This window comes from Eschrichtius robustus, chromosome 16 (assembly GCF_028021215.1).
Source record: "Eschrichtius robustus isolate mEscRob2 chromosome 16, mEscRob2.pri, whole genome shotgun sequence".
NCBI lineage: Eukaryota > Metazoa > Chordata > Mammalia > Artiodactyla > Eschrichtiidae > Eschrichtius > Eschrichtius robustus.
In genome coordinates this window covers 5,533,328-5,558,759 of record NC_090839.1, presented here as the reverse complement: position 1 = coordinate 5,558,759, position 25,432 = coordinate 5,533,328, and the positions used below count along the sequence as shown (strand labels likewise).

Here is a 25,432-nt window from a genome sequence, read left to right as displayed (position 1 = left end):
TAATAATCGGAGCGGCAGCCCGGTGCTGGAGCTCTTTTCCTCCTTCCTTGGCTGGAGAGCTGGGCCAGAGTCCACCCAGCTCCTGCCAGCCCACGGGAGGTCTCCAGACCAGACGACTCTCCCCCCTCCCCCGCCGCCTGCCCCCATCGCGTCTGCTCTGGGCGGCAGGGCAGCCAGCGTGCTTCCTGGTTAACAAACAGCCCGTGCAGGCAGCCCTGTCTGGCCTCCCGGCCGTACACCGAGGAATTAGGAATTGGCACTGTCTGAAATTTATGAAAATCTAATCTCGTTAGGCCTGCCTGGATGCGACGGGCCGGGGCAGGCCTCATTGTCATTCAGTGGAGCCCTAGCCTGCCTGGGGTTCCTGCCACTTCATTTGCTGCCCCTCCTCCACCACTGCATTTGAATAAGAACCCAGCTCCTTCCCCCCCTGGAATTTCAAATAAAATTGAACCAGACGTCAAAGGAGTAACTTTCTGATCGCTCCTGGTGCCATTTCAAACACCCCTGACGCACATTTATTTCTTAGGGTAAGACCATTTGTAAGTAAAAAATGGATCTTTCTCTTAAGGTTTGGGAGGTGGGCAGCAAATCTAGGCCAGTTTTCTCTTTTTTAAAGACAGACCGCACCGCTTACCCAGCACCTACTCTGTGCCAAGCACACGGCTGGGCTCCGGGCACCCGATACCGGAACACATAACCGTGAGATACTATCCACTGTTGTCTGGTGTTGGGGGTTAGGGGCAAACAAGTTCTAGGCTGGCTGGGGCTGGGGGACCCGGCTTTGCACAGGGGCCTGGGGCTTCCCGCATTGCTGCTCATGGAAGAATTTAGGGTACAGACTCAGAACACGAGGTCTGCCCCCAAGATTCCTGGGTTCACATCCCAACTCTACCACTTAAACTGTGATCTTTGGTATATCACTAGTGTCCTCATCTCGGGGGGGAGAAAAAGAGGGATCACCCAGTCCCCACTTCACATGGCTGTGGTGAGAACTACATGAGTTAATTTGGAGCCACAGACTCAGGATGACAGCACCTCTGCAGGGAGACCACCTGGGAAGCCTCATTACGGGGAACCAAGAACTCCAGGCCCTGGGCCACACCTATGCCCTGCCCCTACGCAGACCTGAGCTGTGGAATCCACAGTAGCTGGAGAAGGCCCATCAAAGCAGGCCCCTCTGCCAGTGCGGCAGCTGATGGACGGTGCAAGCTGGGGGCATCTCCGCAGAGCAAAATAACAATCTCTCAGAACTTCCAAGAGAGAACCTTTGACCAGGCAAATCACTTCCTGGGTATTTATCTCCACGTGCATCTCTCCTGGGACTCTCTCCCTTTGGCTCTCTCTGCTCTAATAAGAGTTCTGTTCTGTGTTCTCTAAAATGTCCCAACACAGCCCACCTCAGGGCCTTTGCATGTGCCTCTCCCTCTGCCTGGAATGATCTTTCCCCACATCCACGTGCTTGCTCCCTCCTTACCTTCTGGTCTCTGTTCCAATGTCACTTCCTCAGGAAGCATCCCTGAGCATCCTGTCTGAACCAGTGTCTGCCCCAGTCCCCAGGACCCTGTGTCCCGTGCCGGCTTCGCTCTCCTCTGTAGCTCTAATCAGAGGCCACATGCGGCCTGTCTAACCGCTTATTTCCTGCCTCCCCCCCCCCCTCGAATGCCAGTGTCCAGTGACTCTGTGAGCATTCTGTGTCCGCAGCACCTTTCCCAGAGCAGACGCACAATGAATGTGTGGAATAAAGGATCGCAGTGCTCTCAGGTAAACAGAGGAGGGTCAGGAAGGCCCGCTGCAGGTTTGCACGAAAAGGGAGAATCACTGGGAACCACTTAAACGTCCCTCCAAGGGGCCGACGCAACCAGGAAGGCACGGCCAGCAGATCTGTGGGCACCGACACGAAAAGATGTTCCATGAGAAAGAGGAGAAGCCACCAGATAGGACGAGCCCGTCTTTGTTTAGAAAAGCACAAACGTGTGTATTTTAAAACAAAAGCGAATCTTGCGATAAATACAGATGCCCGTGACTACATGCGTCTACACAGACCAGGGGACAGGTGTGGTTACCCTGGTGGGTGCCAAGAGGGGACGGCCCCTTCCTTGTAACACACACTCCTGCACACTCAGCATGTGTAATTACATTCATAATAAAAGAGAAAAACAAAGATGTAAGAAGCATCTGTCAGTATCCAAACAGGCAGCTGCGCCCCGTAATGGGGCTTCCCAGGTGTCTCCTGGCAGAGGTGCTGTCATCCTGGGTCTGGCAGCAGGTCTGGGTCAAGCCTCTCGGCCTGGGATTGAGGGCAGTGGAGCCCAGGCATCGGGTAGCCTCTGACTGGCCCTGGGAGATCAGGTGCTGCACTGAGATTGCCCTTGGTGGGGCAGGGAAGGGCCTGATGGCCCCTCCAGGTGGCCCCGGCTGAGGAGCCCAAGGTGATACCCAGGTGCCAGGTGGTCATCTAGTACCCGGGCCTGGCCTCCCCTCGCCTGGAGAGGGGAGATGTGTGTGGATGAACGCGCAGCTTGCCCTGTGAGACTGTGGCTCCCTGTCTCTCCCCAACACTGGCTGGACTGACGGCGTCTCCAGGGATGAAAGTGTGTGGTGCTGTAGAGCAAATGGGACGACAGGGGATGGTCCACGCTCACACCTGAGCCACACCCTCTGCCCGACCACTTCCAGCCTTTCCTCGCCCGGCCGACCCCTTCCCACACTTCCCTCTCCCCCCCGGATTGCACCCACGCACACGTGCATGCATGAACACGAACACACACACGCACTTCCCTGCTGGGCTTGCCCCCCACACCCCCCCGAGCTCCCAAGCACGTGGGCATCAGTCTCTCAACTCTTACACTCATCTACTCTAGTCTAGAGCATCACGGGATGGGAGCACCGGACGCAGCTCTACAGCCCCCCAGAGCTGCAGCCTAACAGAGAAGGCCCACTCTAGTCTGTCCCAGTGGCGGTGGAAGCATCCGGAAGCCCAGGGGACCCTACAGTCAAGGTTCATTAATTAGACAATAAATACAGGGCCAGGTTTAAAGGGTGTTGATGGTAAATCATTAGCCCCACATAACCTGCTTATGTGTGCGTCTCCTTTTAACTAGTAAGATACCTTGTCCTGGTTACAGGCGAGCTGCCTTCTTGTACCCGAGTGGCAGAAGCGTGCGGAGCCTCGCTCATTTCTGGGACTTCACCCCACACATCCCGAAGTCACCTTTGGGGAGGTGGCCTGGGAAGGGGCTGCAGCTGGGCGATGGGCGAGCCCCGGGTCTCAAAGTGCGTGTGGGAACGGGGTGGTGAAATCAACTCCAGGGAGAGCAGAAGACCTGTATAATCATTTTAGAACCTCATGATTAAATGCTCCTTCAATAAGGAAAGACAAAGCAGTGCCTTTTATCTTTCTTGCTATTATCCAAATGGAAAGAACTAATGGGACTTTCTTTTTTCTATTGTCACTGATATCGAGCGTCTTTAAACACCCACTGTCAGCAAAATAGCAATCACCGTTCAAGAGTTATTGGCAGGATGGAGTGAATTTGCGGTGAGAGAGCCGTTTCTGTCAATGGGCAAGGAGGTGCAATGGAAAGTTATTTAAAATAAATGAAATGCGTTTCGTTAATTGAGGAGGGGAGGCATGGGTGAGTGAGGTGGCAGTGTCAATGGCCATGATCACTTCGGAGGACACCATGGCAGTACCTACCAACATCTGGAATGCACACTACCTTTCCACCCAGCAATTTTAGCTTCCAGGATTGTATCCAACAGAAAAATTCGCAGAAGGACCCGAGAGCATATACGTATAAGGACACCTCTGCAGGGTTTTTGGTAAACGTGAACAACCAGAGACCGTCCAAATCCCACTAGACAAATCCTGGTGTATATCTCACTATCGAATACAATGGGGCCACTGGAAAGATACATAAATCTATTGTGGGGTTTCCCAACCTTGATACTACTGACGTTTTGAGCTGGATAATTCTCTTGTGGTGTGGTCTGTGCATTGTAGGATATTTAGCCACACCCCTGGCCTCTACCCACTAGATACCAGTAGCACCAAAACTGCCAAGTTGTGACAACCAAAAACGTCTGCAGACATCGCCCAATGTCCCCTGGGGGGCAGAATCACCCCTGGCTGAGAACGGGTGATCTATAGGTCGGATGATGGCTGGCTGTTTGCAATTACTGCTGAGCAGAAATAATGAAATTGGAACAGTATATATAATATGGACCCATTTTTATAGCAAAAATGAGGATAAAAATCAAATTGTTCGTGATGGCTACTTCTGAAAGAGGGAGTCTATCCTTTTTACTTTTTGTATGCCTATATTGCTTGTATCTTTATAACAAGCATTGACAACTTTAATTTAATCCATCTTAATTAACATACCAAAGAGACTCAGGCGCGTGTGTGCCTGTGTGTGTGTGTGTGTGAGTTTCAGCACGCGGTGACAACGCGACTCACGCTTGCCCTCACCACTCAGGAGTCACCGTGTGCTCCTTGGAAACCAGCAGATGTTTCTCTCAATTACCAATTTTCAAGAGCCTGGTGTTTCCCAACATGAGCTCCGAGGGGCTTGGAGGGCAGCGCCAGGAGAGGGGAAGTGAATGCAGCTCCGTTTCCAAGCCTCTCGGACAAAGAGCTCAGCTCTGAATCGGCCCACAATGCGGCCGGTATTGAGACGCTTCTGAATAGCTCCTCCATCAACCCGGCCGCGTGCTGGAGGCTTCGGGGTCGGCGAGACCCGCTCCATCAGGAGGGATCTCAGCGCTGGCCGCGGGTGCCCCTTCCTTTAGGACCATGAAGGGCCCAGCCATTCTGGGTCTCACCCAGGGCAGCGGCAGGAGATGCAATGATGGCCAAGGTCAGACGTCAGGAGAGGCTGGAGAAGCTATAAGAGCAGGACAGGCTCCCCTGCACCCTCGGGCTCCCAGGAACTGAATTTGATTCAGCAAACACCTAGAGCGGCATCAGCGGGAGCCCTGGAGCTGGCCTGCCTAGATCCAAACCCCAGCTCTACCTATGGCCAAACATGTGACCTGAGGACGTTATTTCATCTTCTGCGCCTCAGTTTCCTCATCTTGAGGAGCGGGGCACCAGGAGCAGCCAGCTTAAGTCATGCAGATGAACGGGGTGGCTGAATCCGTATCAAGTGCCTGGAGCATGTTAAGTGGCCCATAAACATCAGCTGCCATTCACGAGGGCTACTTGCTCGGCTCAGAGCCCCCGGCCTCCTACTTTCATTGCTAATTGCCTCCTGATTGCTACACGATCCTCTCAGCCAACGGCATCCCTGCTGCCCTATGAGCAGAATCTCCTCTTCCCTTCTGCCGGGCCTTTGCCCAGGGTGGTCCACCTTCCTGGGATGCCCCCTCTCCTCCTCCTCCTCCTCCTGTTCTGGCTTCTGACCCCAGTTCCAACTGCCCCAGCCCCCGCGGTCACTTCCTTCTCTGGCTTTCTCTGGCAGTTTTAAGCTCTCCCATATCACTGGTGGTTAATTTTGTAAATACCAACCAGGATATCTGCTATGACTTCCAAGAAAATGTATGTGTCATGACTTAGCCTTCCCTTGGTCTGTGTCTTACTGCCACTGTCAGTCTGTCCACACCATCACGATGCTGTCTCCTTGTCCTGCAGCTTCCTCACAGCCAGCATCAGACTGGCAAGCAGGAGCCTTTCTGCCCAGCCTTTGGGGAGGGCGCGCTCCTCTTCAACCCTCAAAGCCCACCTGTGGTTGTCCCAGAGCAACTTTCACATCCTATTATGGTGCCAAGCCCAGGCCATTGCCATGTGGGATTCCCAGCTCCAAGGAAGAGGGAATCCCCTTTTCTGGTCTCTCGCTGGTGTCTGGTCCACCACGGTGCTCAGGCAGCAAAGAAACTTGTATTGGTCAATACATAGTCAGCCAAAAAGCAAGGAGCCTGGAACCTCCAGAGCAGTGCAGAGGCTTGAGGTGTAGACCTGGATGTGCCAGGCTCATAGCAAACCCTAAAGTGATAGCTACTATGGGGGCTGGTGCTAATAGATCAACTTACAAGGAGTGGCAGTTCTCACCTGCCTTCCCAAATCCTCTGCTTGGAGCAGAAGGGTACCTTGTGTTACAGACTGAATGTGTGTCCCCCAAAAATAGTACGTTAAAGTCCTAACCCCCCAAGTGTGGCTATATTTGGGGATGGGGCCTCCGAGAAAGCAATTAAGGATAAATGGGGTCATAAGGGTGGGGCCCTGGTCCTGTAGGATTAGTGTTCTTATGAGACACACCGGTGGGAATTCCCTGGTGGTCCAGTGGTTAGGACTCGGACTGGGAACCTGCCGGGGCCCAGGTTCAATCCCTGGCCAGGGAACTAGGATCCTGCAAGCCGTGCTGTGTGGCCAAAAAAAAAAAGAGACACCAGAGAGCTCACCTTCTCTCTCCGCACACACACACCAAGGAAAGGCCATGTGAGGACACAGCGAGAAGGTGGCCCGTCTACCAGTAAGGAAGGAAGCCCTCACCAGAACCCAATTTACTGGCACCTTGCATAGTGGGAGCTGATGTAGGGAAATCAACTACAAGCCGTGGAGGCAGGAAACCTGCCCTGGGTGGGGAGGTGGGGATGGGCCTATGGAGACACAAGTGCACCCACGGGGACAGAAACACAGCCAGCAGCCTGCCCGCAATCTCCCAGGGTGCATGTGATTTTATTTTCCAGGAGGGACGTTCTCTTCTGTCATCTACATCCAACCTCAGGGACTTTTCAGTCCCACTCGTTCATTCCAGGGGCACGCGTTCACTGTGCACCTACTGTGTGCCAGGCCCTGCACCAGGCCCCGGGGATTCAGAGCCAGGCCCCGGGAGCTGAGGATTTCCAGGGCGGTAAATAAATCCTGCTCTCTGTGGCGAAAGGATTCGAACCTGTGCCCTCAGAAACCTGGGTGGATTTATTTCTGGGACAGGAAGTCAATGGTCTGGACTCTCCCAAGGCCGTTCTAACAACACACGCATACAACAGGTGTGGCCCCCACTCTCCGTGTTTCCCGGGTCTGAGTTTTCGTCTCAGGGAGCTTTCCCAGCAGCTCCAGGGCTGGGCGGGGGGGCTTAGTCTTATGGGCCCCCCGTTATAGGCACAGGGAATCTGAGGCTCAGGGAGGGACACGCTCACACTCACACAGGTTTCCACGCGGGGCCGGGTGTCCTAACCGCCACCCTCTCCCGACAAGAAACTCAACACAAAGCCACACCACAAACCGCCGCCTCCCGGCAGCTCCAGGCTGAAGTGGTCCCTCACTCTCTCTCACCTCCTCTCGTCTCATAGAGAGAGCGGCAGCCGGCAAAGGCCGAGTCCGTCAGGAGCCAGGCTGGGCTGCAAGGTGACACACGTGCCAACGTGCTGGCCTGGGGACGCAGGTGGTGCATCACCTCGATGTGGGCCTCAGGTCCCGAGGAAGAGCCCTGGCCCAGGAGTTTATTTACAGGTTTCAGGGGCCGGGGGCGTGGGCTCTAGGAAATAAGGCTGGACACACTGACAGTCGGCCACTGCACGGATTCCCTGGCTGGGCAGGGCCCACGGCCAGGAAGAGCTCGGATGGGGGAAGTGACGTCACCACGGCAGGACCCCCCTTCCAGCGTCTGTCTCTGCCTCTCTCCGAGGGCCTGCGAGTCTGGGTCTGTCTGAGGGCGTCTGTGTGTCTGTCTCGCATCGTTGACTGTCTGCGTTCGTATGGCCTTCTCTCGGGCTGTTTGCCTTTCCGGGTGTCTCGTGTGTGTGTGTGTGTGTGTGTGTGTGTGTGTGTGTGTGTGTGTGTGTGTGTGTGTGTGTGTGTGTGTGTGTGTGTGTGTGTGTGTGTGTGTGTGTGTGTGTGTGTGTGTGTGTGTGTGTGTGTGTGTGTGTGTGTGTGTGTGTGTGTGTGTGTGTGTGACTGTCTGGGGTCTAAATTTGTCCAGTCTTTCCCTGCGACTCTTATGAGTCCCTTCCTCTCTCCTTTTCAGGCGACAAGCAAAACAAATTCCCACAGGGCAGTTACAAGCCTCCCAGACGCCAGCTGCCTCTCCCGGTCCCCACCCGACGGGTGAGGCTATTCCAGCACTTGGTATCATTTCCTTCTGAACATCTTCCAGCAGCAGAAAATCCCAAACAATGGAAAGACCAAGGTTCCGAACAACTGTTCTCTGAAGGAAGCAGAGCTCATGATGGGGACTGAGATGGGGACAGAGCAAAGCCGTGGGAGACAAGCGGCCCGGCTCTGGATTTGAGTCCAGGAGCTACCACTTCCCGTATGTGTGACCCTGGGTGGCTACTTGGCCCCCTTTGCTCTGTCTCCCCATCGTAAAGCATGGATCAGTAACAGTATCACCTCCAAGGATTGGTGAGGATTAACTGAGCTAGTAGACGTGTACTAGCTCTCCCAACACTAACTGGTACACAGCAAGTGCATAATAAATGGTGGCCGTCATTAGACTAAAAAGCAGGCAGCCCCACCTGACCAGGTGTGAGGGACACGAGAGCGTCCGCACATGTTCGTCAGCGATCCGGAGTGACTGATGCTGAGCAGGCAAGTTCAGTTTGTGGGATAACAACTGGCGTGGACAGAGGGAGGAGAGAAAAAGGCAAGAAGGACGGAGAAACCAGGAAAGTCACCAGGAGACAGACCCACAGGGGAGTCCAAGGTCCAGGTCCAGATGCTCGAGGGGGTGGCTGGCGGGGGTCCTCTTCCTGCCCTCACAGCTCATCAGGTGCAGATCCAGCCACGGGGAGACTCTGCCCTACGCTGCGCTCCAGAGGGAGCCCACCACCCTCACGGGGAGCCTGCGGGGGTCTTCCCAGGCTGAGGCTGGAGGAGACCTAGGGGTCCTCCCTCAAAAGCAAAAGGTTTGCCTACGTGTTCTCTCTCATCTCCCTGCTTCCTCCACTGCACGCTGACACCCCTCCCCAGTCTACTCTGTGCCCAGCAGCCAGAGCAATCTTTAAAAAACACCAACTGAATCCCTGACTCACGCTCAGATTAAAGCCCTGCAACGCCCACTCAACCTCATTTCTGTACCTCTGGTCTCCTTCCCATGCTCACCACACTCCAGCCATGCTGGCCTTTTTCCTGTTCTCACCCCAGGACCTTTGCATGTGCAATTCTGTCCTGGGATGTTTCATGTTCCCACCTCAGGGAGGCCTCCCGGTCATCCTATCCCAAATGCACTCACCTCCCACCACACTCTGCATCTCCTCATGGCCTGTCTTGGCCATGAGGGGCAACATAGTGCACAGTTAGAAGCTTGGATTATCCGCTCTGTCCCATGGCTCTCTGTGGCTCTGTTTCTTTATCTGCATCTGCAGTGAGGGGCGTTGCAAAGGCTAGCCCTCGCTCACTGGCCTGCTTGAGGACTGTAATGTACCTGGAGAGTGCCTGGCATGTAGCATAGCACCGTGTAAGAGTAACTATCTTCTTTATTGATTTGATGGCTGTTTATTGCTGATTTCACCTCAGCAGCAAGAAAGCTCCACGCGAAGGCCCTTGTTTACCTTGCTCTCACTGAATCCCTGGAGGGTAACACCATGCTTGGCACCATACGCTGCCCTCAATTAATATTTGAAGGAGGAAGGAATTCACGTCCAAGGTCCACTCGCCGGGACTCACATCTCTCCCCACAGGCCAGAGGATGGATGCGTGCTGCTGAAAAGTGGAGGGTCTTTCACAAAACGAAATATGCGACTACCATACGACCCAGCAATTACGCTCCTGGGCTTTTAGCCCAGAGAAACGAAAACTTACGTTCACACAAAAACCTGTGCGTGAATGTTCACAGGGGCTTTATGCGTAACAGCCCCAAACTGGAAGCAGCCCAGATGCTCTTCGGCAGGTGAGCGGTCAAACTAACTGGGCTACCTCCGTGGCACGGAAACAATGGAAAGGAATGAACTATTGATACACAAAATGACCTGGGTGGCTCTTCAGAGTCATGCCAAGTGAAAAAAGCCAATCTCAAAAGGTTACATACTGTATGATTCCATTTATATTACAGTCTCAAAATGACAAAATTATAGAGATGAACAGATTACTGGTTGCCAGTGGTTCATCTGATAAAATTGCATAGAACTAATAAGCATGCACACAGGTACACACAAACACACTCAAATGAGTGCATGAGAATGGGGAAAATGGGAGCAAGGTCAGTGGATGGTACTGAATGCCGATTCCTGGCTGGGATACTGGGCCATCGCCATAGAAGATGTTAGCACTGGGGGAAGCCGGGGGACGTGTGTAAGAGCTCTCCCTGTATCATTTCTTACAACTGCATGCGAATCTACGATTATCTCAAAATAAAAAGTTTAAAAAGAAAAGTGAGGAGTATGGGGGGGGGGGGTCCTGTCTCTTGGGGCCCTACATCACCCTGGCAGAGGGCAATGCCAGCTGCTTCAAGCGATCCCTGGGGCACGCACGGCCCAGGTCTGGTGCTGGGAGGATGGCTTACTTCGGGGGGAGGGTAAGAGCCGAAACAGAAGCCCCCCCGCCCCCCTGCCCTGGCCTCGCTCCGTCTCCCGCTCACAGCATCTGCCATCTGGCTGCTGCAGCCAGCCAAACGAAACCATCTCTCGGCTGTCATCTCTCAACTTGCAGGTCTGGCTCCCAGGTTTGAAGATTAAATTCTAAACATGCCGTTTAAAATTTAGAAATGAAGAAAGAAGATTTTAAGTAACCTCTAAGCATTGTCTTCTTCCCCACAGCAGAGAGCAAAGCACCTCCCACTTCTGTCCCAAAGGGAGAGAGAGCAGCTTGGGTTCCCCAAAGTATCACCGCATCCCCAATACAACCCAATAACCCCAATACGACAGGTCAAAGCGTCAGGTATCCCCAAGGTAAAGCATCATTGTTAAGTATCAACGTGTCGCCGATGACGAAGTGACTGCAAACTGCTGCCAGTCGCCATCTCGGGCACAGAAGAGTCAGGAGCTGCAGGGATCTTCAAACAACACGGGCGTCTTGGGAGACACCCGAGTGTCCTCTCAAATACTGCTCACCTGTCTACTCAGGGAACCTGACCGGAACCGGAATTGACCTGTGATGAGCGCTGGTCCCTCCGCATCTGGGGGTCCAGGCCAGCCCTGTGCTAGCTCAGGAGAAGCAACGCCTGCTCCCACGGGGCTCAAGTCGACTGGGGAGGGGCCAAAGCTGAGCTATAAATATGCAAAGAAGCACCAACAGCTAAGGGTGTTTAGGAAGACAGCACCAGAGGGTGATGGGGGGAGCGCCTGGGAAGGGGGGGGGGGCTCCTTGGATGGGGAGTCAGGGACCCATCTCTGAGGAGGTGGCCTTCAAGCCAAGACCTGAAAGATGAGGAGAGCTGGGGGAAGAACACTCCTGGCTGAATGAATGTCCAGTGCAAATGCCCTGAGGCAGGAACGTCTGCCACATTCAAGGGGAAGAAAGAAGACTGATGCCTCTGGGCCACGGAGTGAGGGCATGAAGTGCAGTGAGCTGCTCTGGGGCCGGGCAAAGTACACGAGCCTCTCTGGGGTGCCTGGGTGTGTGCGTGCACGCAGAAGCAGCACAGAAAGTGTGAGTTTTGAAACGATCCACTTTCCAGCGTGATTTTCCGAACACGGCCGCACATCAGAATCGCCGTGGAAGCTCCTTAAACGCAGCACACAGCCCCCACGTCCACGACTGAGTCGACATCTCCCGGCGCTGCGTTCAGGGACCTGCAGGATTTGGTGTGTTTTACAATCACCCTGCTGTGGATCAGTCGATTTCTATCAGGCTTTTCACTCCTTTAGTGGAGGATCCGCTTGTTCAAATAAACTCTTACACTCAAGTCCCGGATGTAAAAGCAAATGCCGGAGCCTAATATTTAAACTAATTAAGGTGAAAGGGAGAGGAAGGGGTGGACACCTGGGACCTCGAGTGGTTCAGAGAACCCTGAAGTGACCGGGGTCAGGAACGAGGCTGGGCAGAAGACAAGCCTGTGAGATGCTGGGCCTCTGGGGAAGGCAGCAGCTTGGAAACCCCCAACATGGGTCAGAAACAAAAAGGGTGGACCAGAGAGGGGAAGAGAGTTGCTCAGAGTCACAGAGCTACCTGGGCAAGGCCGGAGGGGCCGGCGCCAGCCTCCCAGTCCCTTGGATACCAGCCGCCCACACCGGCATTACCTGGTGCGGGTCAGCATGACGCACCATGACCCTGCCTGTCTTTTCCAGGTGGCGTGGAGACTGCCTCACGATCACCGAAAGCCCCAGGGAGCCTGGTTGGATGCGTGAACGGGAGGCATGACTTCTGCCCATCAGACACACCAGTTACGATGGCTTGGCTGGGCCGTGCTGCAAGCTTTAAGTGCATTCTATCGTTCAAGGCTCCCAACCAGCCACTGACAGGATGTCCTGTCAGCGCCTAATCTGACAGATGAAGAGACAGACTGCCAGCCTGCCCTCACTCACACAGCCACCTCAAGGGCAGGCCCTGAGGGTATAGGTAGCGGTTCTCCCCGGGGACGATTTTGTCCACCGGGGGACATCTGGCAATGCCTGCAGACATTGTGGTCGTCCCACCTGGAAGGGGGTCCTGCTAGCATCTAGTGGGTAAAGGGACCAGGGATGTTGCTAAACATCCTACAGCACACAGGACAGCGCCCACAGAAAGCGATTATCCTGCTCCAGTGCCACTAGCGCCGAGGTCGAGCAACTCTGGACGACAGGTAATATCTCCAGCACAGTGCCTGGTACATAAAACCTGCTCCCTAAACAGTAGTCAGGCAACACGAGAGTCCTCATTAGGCTCAGGACGGAGACAGTGTCAAGGGCTTAAGTTACACACGGCTGGTTTAAAGAGTATCAACAGCCCAGTCTAAACATCTGATGTGAACGCAGACAAACGAGGGAAAAGCACTTGTTCACTGAACACTTGGATTGTAAATTTCTGAAGGCTGGAGCTGCAGCAGCTTCCTGATCACAGACGCATCTCCTGTCCCAGGCGCACAGTAGGTGCTTCATAAATGCTTGTGAAAGGAGTAAATGAGTGAAAATGAGGGAAAGCAGCCCCAGCGTTGTTTACAGACCCTTCTCTGCAGGAAGGAGAAGGAACCAACCATGGGCGGGGCCCAGATGAGTGATAAAGGGGATTTCTGGAATGGGATGTCAATCTGCAGGAAAACCGGGGTCTATGACAACTTCTGGCTTCTGTGTCTTGAGCAAACAGCAGTCACTATCTGAGAGCCCTTTTGCCCAAACACAAAGACCATAAGCTCAGGGACCTCAAAGAAACACAGTGTCTTCATTCAGTCTTTACAGGCAGCTGCAATGTCCCGGCTGGCCTTGGGGGGTAGCCTCCAGATGCAAAGCGGGGCCCTCTGACTGGCTGGGAAGATGGCCCCCTGCATGGCCATCTTCACGACCAGTCCTCCTGGGCCTCGAGACCCTACTCATCCACCCCAGGTTCTACCACCGACAGGGTTACGTAAGGCTGTGTCCAGGCCCACAGCAAAGGGTGCTGTGAGTGATTAGTGATGTCTGCCCCAGGTGCCGGCAGGACAGACAAGAGATGTGTGTGTTTCCAACTTCTGGTGGTTACGAGAAACCCTGCCTCACTGGGTTCTACCATGCCCTCCAAACCAGCTGCCTGTGTGAGGCCCAGAAGTCACCCTGACCCTTGCATGGGCCTCCTTCCTGCCAGGGCAACAAGGGGCAGTGTGAAAGCTGCCCAGAGCCCCCCGTCCTCCACCCGACAGTTTGCAGGTGAACACGAGAGAGAAGCTATCCACGTTTTCTCTTCCTGGGCTACAATGATAAGGATACTAAGGGACCCGCACCAGGGTGGTCCCAGCAACGAGAAGGGAAGGGATCCTGTCAGATCTTCCGCTTTTTAGAACACAATTTTTATTCTGCGATAACTATAGATTCACATACTATAGAGAGATCTCCCTACACCCTTCGTCCAGGTGTCCCCAGTGGTTACCATCCTGCAGAACTGCATCATTTGTGGCTCTCGCAGGTGAATCAGAAACTCCCCTACTTTTTGGTCAACCCTCGTTTTTCAGGCGAGGGGACTGAACCCCATCTCTCCCTCCACCAGGTGCCACGGCCAGCAGACCCCACGCCCTCACCATCTCTCCTCTCCCTGAGGTTCTCTGCCCCACATCTTCCCATTGCTGGCTGGGTCTCATCCCTCAAATGTCAGCATGTGTGTCAGCCCCTCTGAGAGGCCTCTCAGCTCCCGCCCAGCACACGCCCCCAGGCACGGTCACGTGACCCTGGCACCACCAGCGCCTGAAAGTACTGTCTGCTCCCCGTGAGCGCCTGAGCTCCACGAGGACTGGCACAGACCCTTTTCGGTCACCACTGTCCATCACCAGCTGCCTCAGTGGCACACAGTAGGAGCTCAACCATCTGGTGGATGAACACCCAACGGCCAATTCCCCAAACCCTGGGGCCACCCTCTTTCCCTCCATAAACTGCATGTACGCAGACACCGGGCTATGTTGAGCTGGGGGTTATGGTATCCGGAAGGCTGCAGTTGGGAATGAATGCTTGAGCAGAATCTGAACAAACCGGGTCATTTCTGTACCCTGCCCCTGAGCCAGGAGACCAGCTCCACCATCAACACATCACACGATCCTGGGCGAGCTGTTTCTCTCTTGTGAGCCTCAGTGTTCTCATCCATAAAATGGGGCAATGACACCCAAGTTACCCTGCAAACCTAAGCACGAACTCCCCACTGATAGAGGCCCAGGTCCTGGGTCTTCCTGGACTGTCGGGGGTGCCAGCTGCCTGCCTAGAGGGGTCCCCCAAGACCAGCCTCCAACTGCCCCTCCTGACAAAGAGGTGCCAACAGTGACGGGAAAGCAGGGCTCCTTAGCGAACAGCCCACTCTGAGAAGACCCGCTGATGGGGTGAAGCACAGCTGCTCTGACTGGCTGGCACCCCCGATCCTCCATTAAAACAAATCCCTGCCCAGCACCCACTGCCTGCAAGAGTCAGTGTTCCCAGTCGCCAGCAGAAACCAACTTCTCCTGGAAGAAGAAAGGTTCAATTGATGAGCTATAAATATTTCTGCTAAATGCTGCCGGGGAGTTGGGCTCTCTAGATGAGCAGGCCCCACTGAAAAGGAAGGCGGCCACCAGATTTGTTTCGAATTATGAAAATAGATGTTGTCTCCCTACCACATCTGTTTTGCCTGACAAATGAGCAGCAATTCGCCTCCTAAATAAGGCAGCACACCAAGGCCGTCTTGAAACTGCAGCTTCCCCAAGAAGAAAAAAACAAGGCCAGGCCTCCCAGATTTGAGACTTAGACACGAGACTTTTTTCAATCTCATCTCTCAAGCTGCAGGCTCTTGGGGCATCTGTGCCACGCACATCCTTAAGCTCGGCTTTCAAAGCTCACATCTCCCTGTGTGAACTGAAGCTGCTTGTCTTAGAGGCAATGGGGATCCCGCTGCGCTTTAAAAGGAAAAAGAAGACCAGGAGACGTATGATCAAGTATAAAAAAAATGCAAAAAAAAAAAAAAAAAGGTCCCCCCAAACTCCAGCCAAGAGTGCACTTCTGATGTGCTGAAAAAGGCCAACTTTTGGAGTGAACGTCAATACCGGTGGCACTCGTTTCTCTATGCCACGATGGCTTGGTGACTGGGTTAATATAATCATTTTCCTTTAATTACTCCAAGACAGACCCAATTACAGCACAGACACGTCTGCCAGCCTGAGGATCTGGTATTTAATAGCCCATCCTTCTTCAGGACCATTCCTGCTCGGCAGCCTGGAGGAGGCAGCAGGGTCAGCGGTGCGTCTGCACGCAGTACAGACCTGGTGATGCTGTTTTGGGCTCTCTCTTTTAGTTTTAAAAAAGGTCCCTGACCTTCATTTTGGATTTGTCTCCTTCAAGACGTACGTTATAGTAATGTGGGAGCGGGGAGAGACCCCGATGACTGTGGAACTCAAAATATTACAATTCAGTCACAAATCAGAACTGATAGATCTGGACTTAACAGATTTTGCAGGCTAAGACGATGACCAGGACAGGCTTGGAGCGCTCCAGTTCTCCTTCGGCCTTCGTTTAGCTGCCCGCACAAAGCCGGTAATAAACCAGGGCCGGGGAACAATGGGAGTAGCAGTGTCACAGGTCCCTCTGCCTGTGGGTTTTGTCTGTTTGGGGGAAGAAATGAAAGGATCGGGCCGAGAAGCCCAGAGTGTTTTGAGTACTTTATCTCCCATCTCCTGCGGATGAAATGTCCAATCCCCCCACCACTCAAGGAAGTAGATGGATATGCTGGATTTGCTTGGCCTGGCAGAAATGAGATGCAGTTCAGGGATCCCAGGAGACATCTGGTCAGCCAGACGCCTCCAACCCCCTCCCCACCTTTTCTGCCCCCACCATGTAAAACCCAGAGGGCGGACTGATGACCGCGGGGCGGAGGGTGGAAATTTATGGCTTTGCAGCCAGGTCAACAGCGATGACAATAGTTTTCTGGGGGGCAAGTTGTGGCGTTTGGTTTGGGGGAGCGGGCAGGGAGGCAGCGCGGCCCTGTTTCCGTCCTACATTCCCCCGCTCCAGACGGGAGGTCTGGTGTCTGCTTCCCTCCCGGCCTAAGCCTAACATATAGCTGGACTGCAACGCAACTCGATTTCCTAACGCCAGGGCCTTGCGGCTGCCCCCAAGGGGAGGGGAGTTTGAGAAGGACTCCCCCCCACCCCGCTCCACCGCCCCGGCCCGCCTCCATGCCCAACTTGCACTGCAGGGTCGGGAAACTGCCCAGAGCACCCACTCTCCCGTCCTGGCAGGACAACGCCCGTTTGCAGGTTCAGGTCCCGCAGGGCTGGCGATGGGTGTCTGGGGGCTGGAGACCCTCCAGCCACACAGGCTGCTCCCTCTTCACTGAGGCAACAATCACCTAGTCGCTATGGCAATGAGGTTAATGAATGCATCTATTTCGAGTAACTAAAACCTAGGACCCCATTCAAGTTGCCCTGATATTTTCATCCTTAAAAAGCTAACTTCTGGTGTTTCGTTTTATTAGTCTATGCCTATATGTTTCGTTTTATTAGTCTATGACCCAGGGGCGGGGGGAAGGAATGCGAAAGAGTGATAAGAAGAGGGGGAAGTTGGGGGAAGGGATGGGAGGGGTCTCGGCCCACCCTTCAGAGAGGAGAAAACCTGGATGTCACTTTCTCTCTTTTTTTTTGGTGACGGTATAAAATTAGCACAGTCAAGTAAATGTGTTATAAACACAAAGACGCTGCCAGAAGGCGAAGTGCCTTAAGTTAAGGGAGGGAAGATGGCGGGAGAAGGTTCTGGGCAGGGGGAGGGCAGTCAGATGGTGGGGGGCGGGGAGCTCTGCAACCTTCCTACTCAGTGTCCCGTAACCAGAGGGAAAAGCCATTTCCCTGCGAACGTACATCTGCAGGGCGTCTAGACAGTCATAAAGAGGACAATTAAAGAAAGAAAAAAGCCGCAAGCCCCCGGTCACCCCTCACCTCCTCCTCGCCAGGGCACCCGGCTGCAACCCGCTCACCGCCCAAACAGGCGAAAAATTATAAAAACAAGAAAAGCCAGCGTGGGCGAGGGGGAGGCCGGGGGAGTCTGGGCCGAAAACAGTTTATGAGCAAGTGTTTGGAAATTCTGCTTTAAATAAGCCGGTAAATGAATTCAACCTTGTCAGATCTCTCTCCCTCACGCAGACCAAATATCCCGCTGGCGTGCTGTCTAGACACAGATAACAAAGGACTTTTTACGGCGCTCAGAGACGCGCTGACAAAGTCGCCATTTAAAGACGCAGTATTGCTTTCTCCGTCGAAACCATTTGTCAGATGGACTTCAATGAAAATGCTAAGTTAACGGTCTGCTTTGGGGTCTGCGGGTGGACGGGGCGGGGAGGGGCCTGGGCCGCCCCGGAGAAATAGAAAACACATCATCTCTGATTGGGCCGCCCTCCAGGTTGCCTGGAGAAGAGGACTGTACGTGGCCCACCGGCGCATAATTCTCGCTCTTCTTGTTTTAAGAAGCCGGCTGCTGAAATGTTGCTAAGGCCCAGCCTGGGCAGGGTTACATTAAAAAGCATGGGTGGGGGCTGTGGGTGGGATGAGAACTTGTCTCCACCTGCCTCTTGGGGGGGCGGGGACACCGAGAGTAAATGGGGAGGAGGAATTCGGTGTCACCTCCAACTGTGCATTTTGCAGGAGCGGCCCTTGCCCCTGCTGTGGAGTCGCAGCAAAACAGGCAAAATGTCCTCCCTTCCCAGGCAAGGACGGTGTCAGGGGTGGGCCGGCCTCAGGGGTGCATCCTTTGGACACGTTCAGTGTACCCCAAACGCCCCAAAAACCAGAGGGATGTGTCTCTACTCGGCCAGGTCAGGTCAGAGGGAGGAGAAACCGCACCCAAGCTCGTGGGCCCCAGCCCAGGGCGTGTGCAGGACCTGGGGCGGCCAGACGGGGCGGGTCCCCGACGTGGGGTCTCTGGTCTCTTCAATTCAGGTTTGCCAACTTCTAGAGGAAGGCCTGGTGCCCACTGGATGCCCAACGCGGGGTCATTCTTTCCATCAACCCTCACTGCCTTCTCTGCCAGGGTGCTGGGTTTCTGTCCTCCCTTCTCTCTCAAACGTGCGGAGTCCAGACCCTGGAGCCAGACGGACACAGAGCAAACCCCAGCTCCACCACTTTCGGGCTACGTGGCCCAAAGCAGGTTGCCCCTCTGAGCTTCTGTTTCCCCACCTGTGCAGCGGGGTCCTGGCCACCTGCCCTGAAGGGCTGTCGTGAGGATTAAATGCCCCCGCCGCTGGCCCAGCATCCTGCAGGCCCAGTCCCAGGTCCGGGCCTCGCTGCCCTCATCTGTGAAGCGGGTACCGGCCTCCTTCACATGCTGGGAGGAGGAGAAAGTGAGGACACAAGGCACACGGTCTGTAAACAAAACACCGCCAGGATTGGGAGGCTCACCAGTGAAAGCTGTCGACACTGTCCACCGGGGAGGTCAGCGTGCCGGTGACATAAAGCCTCAGCAGCCTCCCACGCTGGTCCTTGCAGGGACCCCGATCCACTCAAATCAAGGGGGGACTGATTGTGGGCTATATGTCAGAGGACTAATGAATGGAGTGTTTCCTCCCTTTTTTTGGTTTTGGTTTCCAGACTCATTTTTAATAACTGCTTTTCCAGAGGCTGCTTCTCCCACAGTGAACAGCCCACAGGCTCCGCCGTCTGTGGGCAGAACCTCTGGTTTCACCCAGACACATGGGTGTGGAGGTTCTGCAAGGCATCCACTGCCGCGGGGGGTATGACGCCGGGATTTAGAAAGGTGTTGTCGGGCTTCCCTGGTGGCGCAGTGGTTGAGGATCTGCCTGCCAATGCAGGGGACACGGGTTCGAGCCCTGGTCTGGGAAGATCCCACATGCCGCGGAGCAACTGGGCCCGTGAGCCACAATTACTGAGCCTGCGCGTCTGGAGCCTGTGCTCCGCAACAAGAGAGGCCGCGATAGTGAGAGGCCCGCGCACCGCGATGAAGAGTGGCCCCCACTTGCCGCAACTAGAGAAAGCCCTCGCACAGAAAACGAAGACCCAACACAGCCATAAATAAATAAATAAATAAATAAAAATTAAAAAAAAAAAAAAGAAAGGTGTTGTCTTCGGTCAAGGGGTTCAACCGAGGCAATGGGAAACGGGAGCCCGTGGTCTCTTGTGCCTGGGACACGGCTGAAGCTCTGGAAGGATGGCAGAGGCCAGCTGGGTCAGCACTGCCATTTAACAGCTGGACCCCAAGGCCAGGGCCACGGGGGATGCAACTTGCCCAGGTGACCCAGCCAGGACTAGAAAGAACCCAGATACTTCGTGCACTGGTGAGTCCCTCCTACACACACCTGCTGCCACTCTCATCTGGCAACCACAGCAGACGTTACTAATCAATGACTGCACATTCCCCGAGCCCAGCGCAGGCCTCAGGGAGCCTCCTGTCCCCAGTGTCCCAGGAAGTAAGTGAAATGTTTTCTGCCAACTCTTTTCCAAACATAGTCGTGGCGAGTCTCTGACCTGAAAGGAAATGATACAATACGGGGAGGAACTAGGGGAAGTCCTGCAGGACAAGGTCCAGGGCAGCTGGGAGGACCACTGATGGGCTGGGCCCCAGGGATCATCACAAACACCCACAGAAATGTCCAGCCTCTCTCCACACCTTTGCCCACACGGGCTCCTACTCTGCCCGCCTCTCTCCACCCTGTCCTGCTTTCCCAAACTCATCTCAAGACCCCCAGGGCCTCCCAGAAGGCCCCTGAGAGGCTGGAGCAGCTCTCTCCACCAGTGGAGGAAAGTGCCCAGGGGCGGAGACCAAGTTCTCCTCACCAGGCTCAGGGACAGCCTCTGTCCCTGACCATCCCGGGTCCTGTGTCCCTCCGTCTTGCCCTCAGCTCTGAGCACCTTGAGGTCAGCCTAGTGGTCCAGGCCCTTCTGTAACCTCTGTCTTCACCATAACCTTGAGCCCATCCTCCCTCCCCTTACACCCGGTCCAACCGTCATCCTTGGTAACATGGATCTCGGCAGGACCGCCCCTCGCTGCCCCCCCTGCCTCAAGCCCGTTCTCCACTCTGCAGCTGGAGATGGGCGTCCACTGGACCGTTACCCGCCCCCCTCCCCTGCTCTAAACCCTTGCAGGGCTCCCCAAACTCCCCTGAAACCAGGCGAGATCAGACCCCATCCTCCCAGCTCTAACGGCCCCCTCTTCACCCATCAGCTCCAGCCAACCATGGTGGCTTTGAAGGTCCCAAAGGCACTGCACACTTTTTCTGGCTTCAGCAGGAAATCTTCATCCCTGAGATGAAATCCTGCTTCCCCTTCCCCAAGGCTGGGCCAACAGGTACTGTGGCCTGAGTGGGTGATGAGCGCCACGTGGCACCCCGATTCTGGGGGTTTCTCCCCAGCACAGCAGAGCTGGGAGGGGCCTCCTGGTGAGAACACGCCATTCAGAAAGGGCAAGCGACTGGCTACACCACACAGCACCAAGTCCTGGGCCGAGCCGAGCACCACTGGCCTGACTCCCATCCTGGGCATGTCCCCCCCCCACCCCAGCCCCAGGCCTCCACGGCTGCCCCTACCTCCCAGTGCCATCCTCCACTCGAAGATGCTTCTCTTCCTAACCGCGATGGCCTCTGCCCAGGCTGCCTACTGCCTCTGAATTCCCCAGGGGAGGGGGCTCATCCCAAGACTGAACAATGTCACAATCACCAACAGCAAGAGGGATGGCACTCACTTGGCGCCAGGCAGGGAATGTGGACAATCTCACGTGTGTCCCCATTTTACAGATGAGGCGACCGAGGCTCTAAGTGGTTACAGACTTTGCTAGCCAAGAACCAGGCCTGGAACCTGAGCTTCAAACTGGAGGTTCTGCATCTCTCCTCAGGCAGTGCCAGCTCCCAGGCAATGAGCTTCCTGTCACCAAAGGCCACAGGACAAGGTGGCTTTGGGCTCGCATCTTAGTGGTGTTTTGGTCGGCCCCAACCTTGACGAAGCACCCAGACATCGGGAGCACCCCGAGAAGGTGGCGGCTGGAGGCCGGGGGACGTGGTATGGCTGTGTCTCTTCCCACGGGGTTTCTTGGGCTCGGGCCGGGCCAAGCACTGCCCTTGGAATCTGGCTGGCAGCCTGGCCCAGATCTCCTGGCATGGGCCGCAGGGCTTTATTTAGACAGCGTCCGCTGGGCAGCTCCGGGAGCACAGGCCCAAGTGGGCGTAGCTCCATCGGGTTTCACGGCGCGTCTCTGCCGGGAGCTGCCCCCATCATTATAAATCGGCGCATGTTTTGCTGGGACGCTGGTCACTGGCCGAGCAGGGGAGACAATGGGCTGTCTCCTTTGAAATGGGTGTCTCTTCACCCACCCCCACCCCTTTCTTCTTTCGGGGAAGATTTCTTCCTGCCTCGGCCCAAATCCCACTCTCTGGGGCCTCTCCCCAACCCCTGACCCTCCAGAACAAAAGGGAGCGTGAGCGTCTAGACCGCCAGTCTGAATGTGAGAAGGGGGCATTGTATGACCAGGACGGAGGCCTGGCCTCCCAGGCGGAAAGGTTGGGGCGTTGGGGGGGGGCCGGGAGGGGCGTGGTGAAGGCCCGACACCTCTCGGGTCCCCTACGCTCGCTGCCTGTCCCTCCTGGGACGGAGATGTGGCCAGAGCCCAGCCCCGAGGATCCAGCCTGGGTGGCCGCCAAGGCTGGACACGCCGTCTCCAAACGAAATGCAGGGAATTCCTTAGCCCCTCACTAAAAAATTAATTCACTCAAGGAGCTAATTCACAGGAAGGCCTCGGAGCAGTGCCTGAATCCAGGCGTGTCCATAAATGTCAGCTGTTTATCATGATCAGTTTAGACGCTTCACGCGTATTCTGGGCTGAGGGGGCCAGGGTGGAGAGTCCCCAGCAGGGTCCCTGGCGTCTTCCGGCATCTGGAAGGCCTTGCTCCGAGTAGGGGAGGGGACGTGTTCCTGGACACCTGGGTGGTGAACACTGGCTGTGTGACTCCAGGTTCCTACTCACCCTCTCTGGGCCTCTGAGACACACTGTCTGTAAAAAGAGGCTCAGATAAGATCTGTGGTTTTTCAGACCGTGTTTTACCAGCAAGGACCTTCAATTCAATGAAAGTCTGACTCAGGAGCTTTGCGATATCAAATGGATACAGAAGCAGCACTTCTCGGCTGATGTGAGCCCGAGGTGAGAGGCTGCATCTCCCATAGCAGCTGAGGGCCACCGGGCGCTGGCCCAGCCTCTCCAACGGGCATCAGCCCATTTTACAGAGGTGAAGGCGCAGGCTGCTGTCCAGGCAGCCAGCACCAGCAGGAGGTCCCCAGGCAGGCCTCGGACCCCATGTCTCAGGGAGACGAGGCATAGGCAAGCTGGAAGGGACGTCTTCCTCCCCCTCGCAAAAACCGATGCAGGGGAGGGGGCTGCACCCAACCCTCCAACCACTGCTACCTGCCCTTCATCAGCCTGCAGTGCAGATGCCTCGAAACAGACCTGCTGAGTAAACTCATCTCCACGTGATGGGGCTGTGGGCATTTAGACTTTTGTCTTTGTCATTTATCAAATTCTTCGAATTTTTCTTAAATAAGGAGCACATATCACTTTTTCCTATCAGAAGAACCAGGTTATTTTCACTGTGAAATCAGCATTATCTCTTTAGGGCTGGTATACATTGCTCTGGGCGTTCCGAGGGGTGCTTTTGGAAATACGAGCAGAAGCTTGAAAAACAAGCACACAGGTTAGCCCTGTGACTCCACTGCCTGGCATCTATCTGTTCTAGGAAACCTCAGAGAGGGGACAAAGGCTTCAAGGCCAGCCCTGAGCCACTAGAACCCCTGGGGATGGGCTCTGGACGCCAGCATTGCTGGGGCCCCAGCTGATCAGAATCCAGGACTCTGTGTTCTTGAATCTGTATCTCCTGCAAGAAAACTTACAAAAATGCTGATTCCTGGCCCACCCCAGGTTTCTGGATCAGTGCCCCAGAGGGAAAGTCGCGAAGCTCCTATTTTTCAGCTTCATATCTGAGTTAAGAACAAATGCATGTGATAAAACGGGCTGCACTGGTCCCACGGGATAACCCCAGTTTACAAGGCTGATGGAAAAGCAGAGGAAACAGAGGAAGACGGTCCCAGCCCCCTGGCCCGCCTCTCTCTTTTCCTGTGAGACTCTGGAAAAGCTGTTACACTTGCATTGGTTTCCTTACTTCCTGTCTGCCCCACTCAAGTGAGTCTGCCTTTTTCATGGCTGTGAACTTCCAGAGCCTTAGGCCCAACACATAGTAGGCGCTCAGTAAATGTGTCAAATGAATTCACGAATGAAGGAATGCAATATTCAGGCAAACTACCCGTCAGTAAGGTTCCTAAATGAGCACAAAATTACAGATGACACACCCACCCCATCCAGCCTTCCAGCACCCCTAGGATGGGCCAAGGGCTCTTGCATCCACAGATGGATACTCCACAGATGCCTTGAGTGGGGCGCTGGTCGGGAGCCCTGGGCAGGCTCTGAAGGGGAAGGGGCGGATTCAGGAGGGTCAAGGTCTGCAGCGGTGCCGCAGGGCTGAGTCATCAAGGGTCTCTGGGCCGGTAGAGGCGAAGGCGAAGGAGGTGCTGGGGGAGCCCAGGCTGGCAGGCCCACGGGTAGGGTCTGGAGAGGCCCCCTTAAGGCAGCATCTCCTCCCATTCCCCAGAACTCCTCTCCTGGTCCCTCATGGGAGGGGGAAGGGCGAACTTTCCCCCCCAAAGAAATCACTCCTCTGCTGTGGAAAACTAAAAGGTCAGAGTGGAGACGGGCAGATGCCCACACTCTCTACCCTCCCAGAGCAGGGAAGAAACCGGCCCGAGGCTGCAGAGCAAGCTGGGGCCAGGTCCACGTCTCCTGGTCTAGGTTTTGTCCCTGACACACATAACAACACAGGGGCCCAGACTCACCTCGCTGGTGCCCATAGCCTCAGTTCTAATGCCGCCCCGACTGCACGGCCGTGGGCACCTGTGCCTCTACTTCCTCTGGCGAATGGGCTGAACACAACCCTGAGTGTGCCTGGGAGGGGCTGGTACCTGTAATCTCACGGGAGAAACCTCTCCCTGGGTAGAACTCCTACTCATGCCTCAAGGTCCTGTCTAACTTTACCCACCGGAGCCAAGGGCTTCCACGTCACTCTCCCCTCCCTTCTCACAGGCGGGTCCTGGGGGGCTGGTGTAGCCATCTCTCCCTCAATACCGGCCACGTCTTAAACCACAGAAGAGGCTGCATTTCCTAAGCATCTACGAGGCGCCCATCGCTCAGCTAAGCATGTCTTCTCTCCTGTAATCCTCACTACGACCCCATAGCGTGGGTGACTCTCACCATCCCCATTGTGTGTTGTGCAGAGGAGGAAGCAGAAGCTCCGAGAGTGGGAGCAGCCCCAAGGACCCTCTCCTAAGCTGCGGCGGTCAGACCCATGCCTCTGCTCCTTGGGTCTGGGTCCTCAGTGACCACTCACTGCCTGCACGCTGGGCCTGGCCTCACCAAGGACTCCCAATGCTGCTGCTGCCGCTTCAGGGCAGATCAGATGTGCCCGTGCCATCATGGGGGCGGGGCGGATAACCACGGGGCAGCCAGGAGAAAGGGCCTGGTCCTGCCCCCCAGAAGCCCCCTCCTCTGCTCCTTCAGAGAAGCCCGGTCTCCACCTGGCCTGTGGCCGGCAGGGGATGACACGGCCACTCCTGGCCGCAGGAGGAATTCCTCGAGGGCTGAGGCTGCCAGATGGAGAAGAGGCAGGACGGCGCTCCCACGCCGGCTGGCACCGCCAGCTCGGCACCCACTGGCAGGGTGGCCTGCGGAAGCCTGGAGTCTGGGGCCCCTCTGTCCACTGCCGCCTCACCTGGACACTCTCCAGGGTGGAGGGAAAAGGCAGAGCTCTGGGAACCCCAGGCCACCATCCCTCCTTCCTAGTGCTGACCGGCAAGGCTGATGAGATCCACAAGGGGCCATAACTGTCCCTTGGCCGAGCCCG

General features: G+C 55.4%; 1 protein-coding gene and 1 non-coding gene across 3 annotated transcripts in view; one reads left to right on the top strand and one right to left on the bottom strand.

Annotated features, from left to right (window-relative positions):
• Window positions 1–25,432, bottom strand: part of PMEPA1 (prostate transmembrane protein, androgen induced 1) — a 59,124-nt gene that overhangs the window by 15,143 nt on the left and 18,549 nt on the right. The window lies entirely within an intron of this gene.
• TRNAP-GGG (transfer RNA proline (anticodon GGG)) lies at window positions 6,270–6,342 on the top strand. The gene has a single exon. It is a non-coding gene; the product is annotated as a tRNA-Pro (tRNA).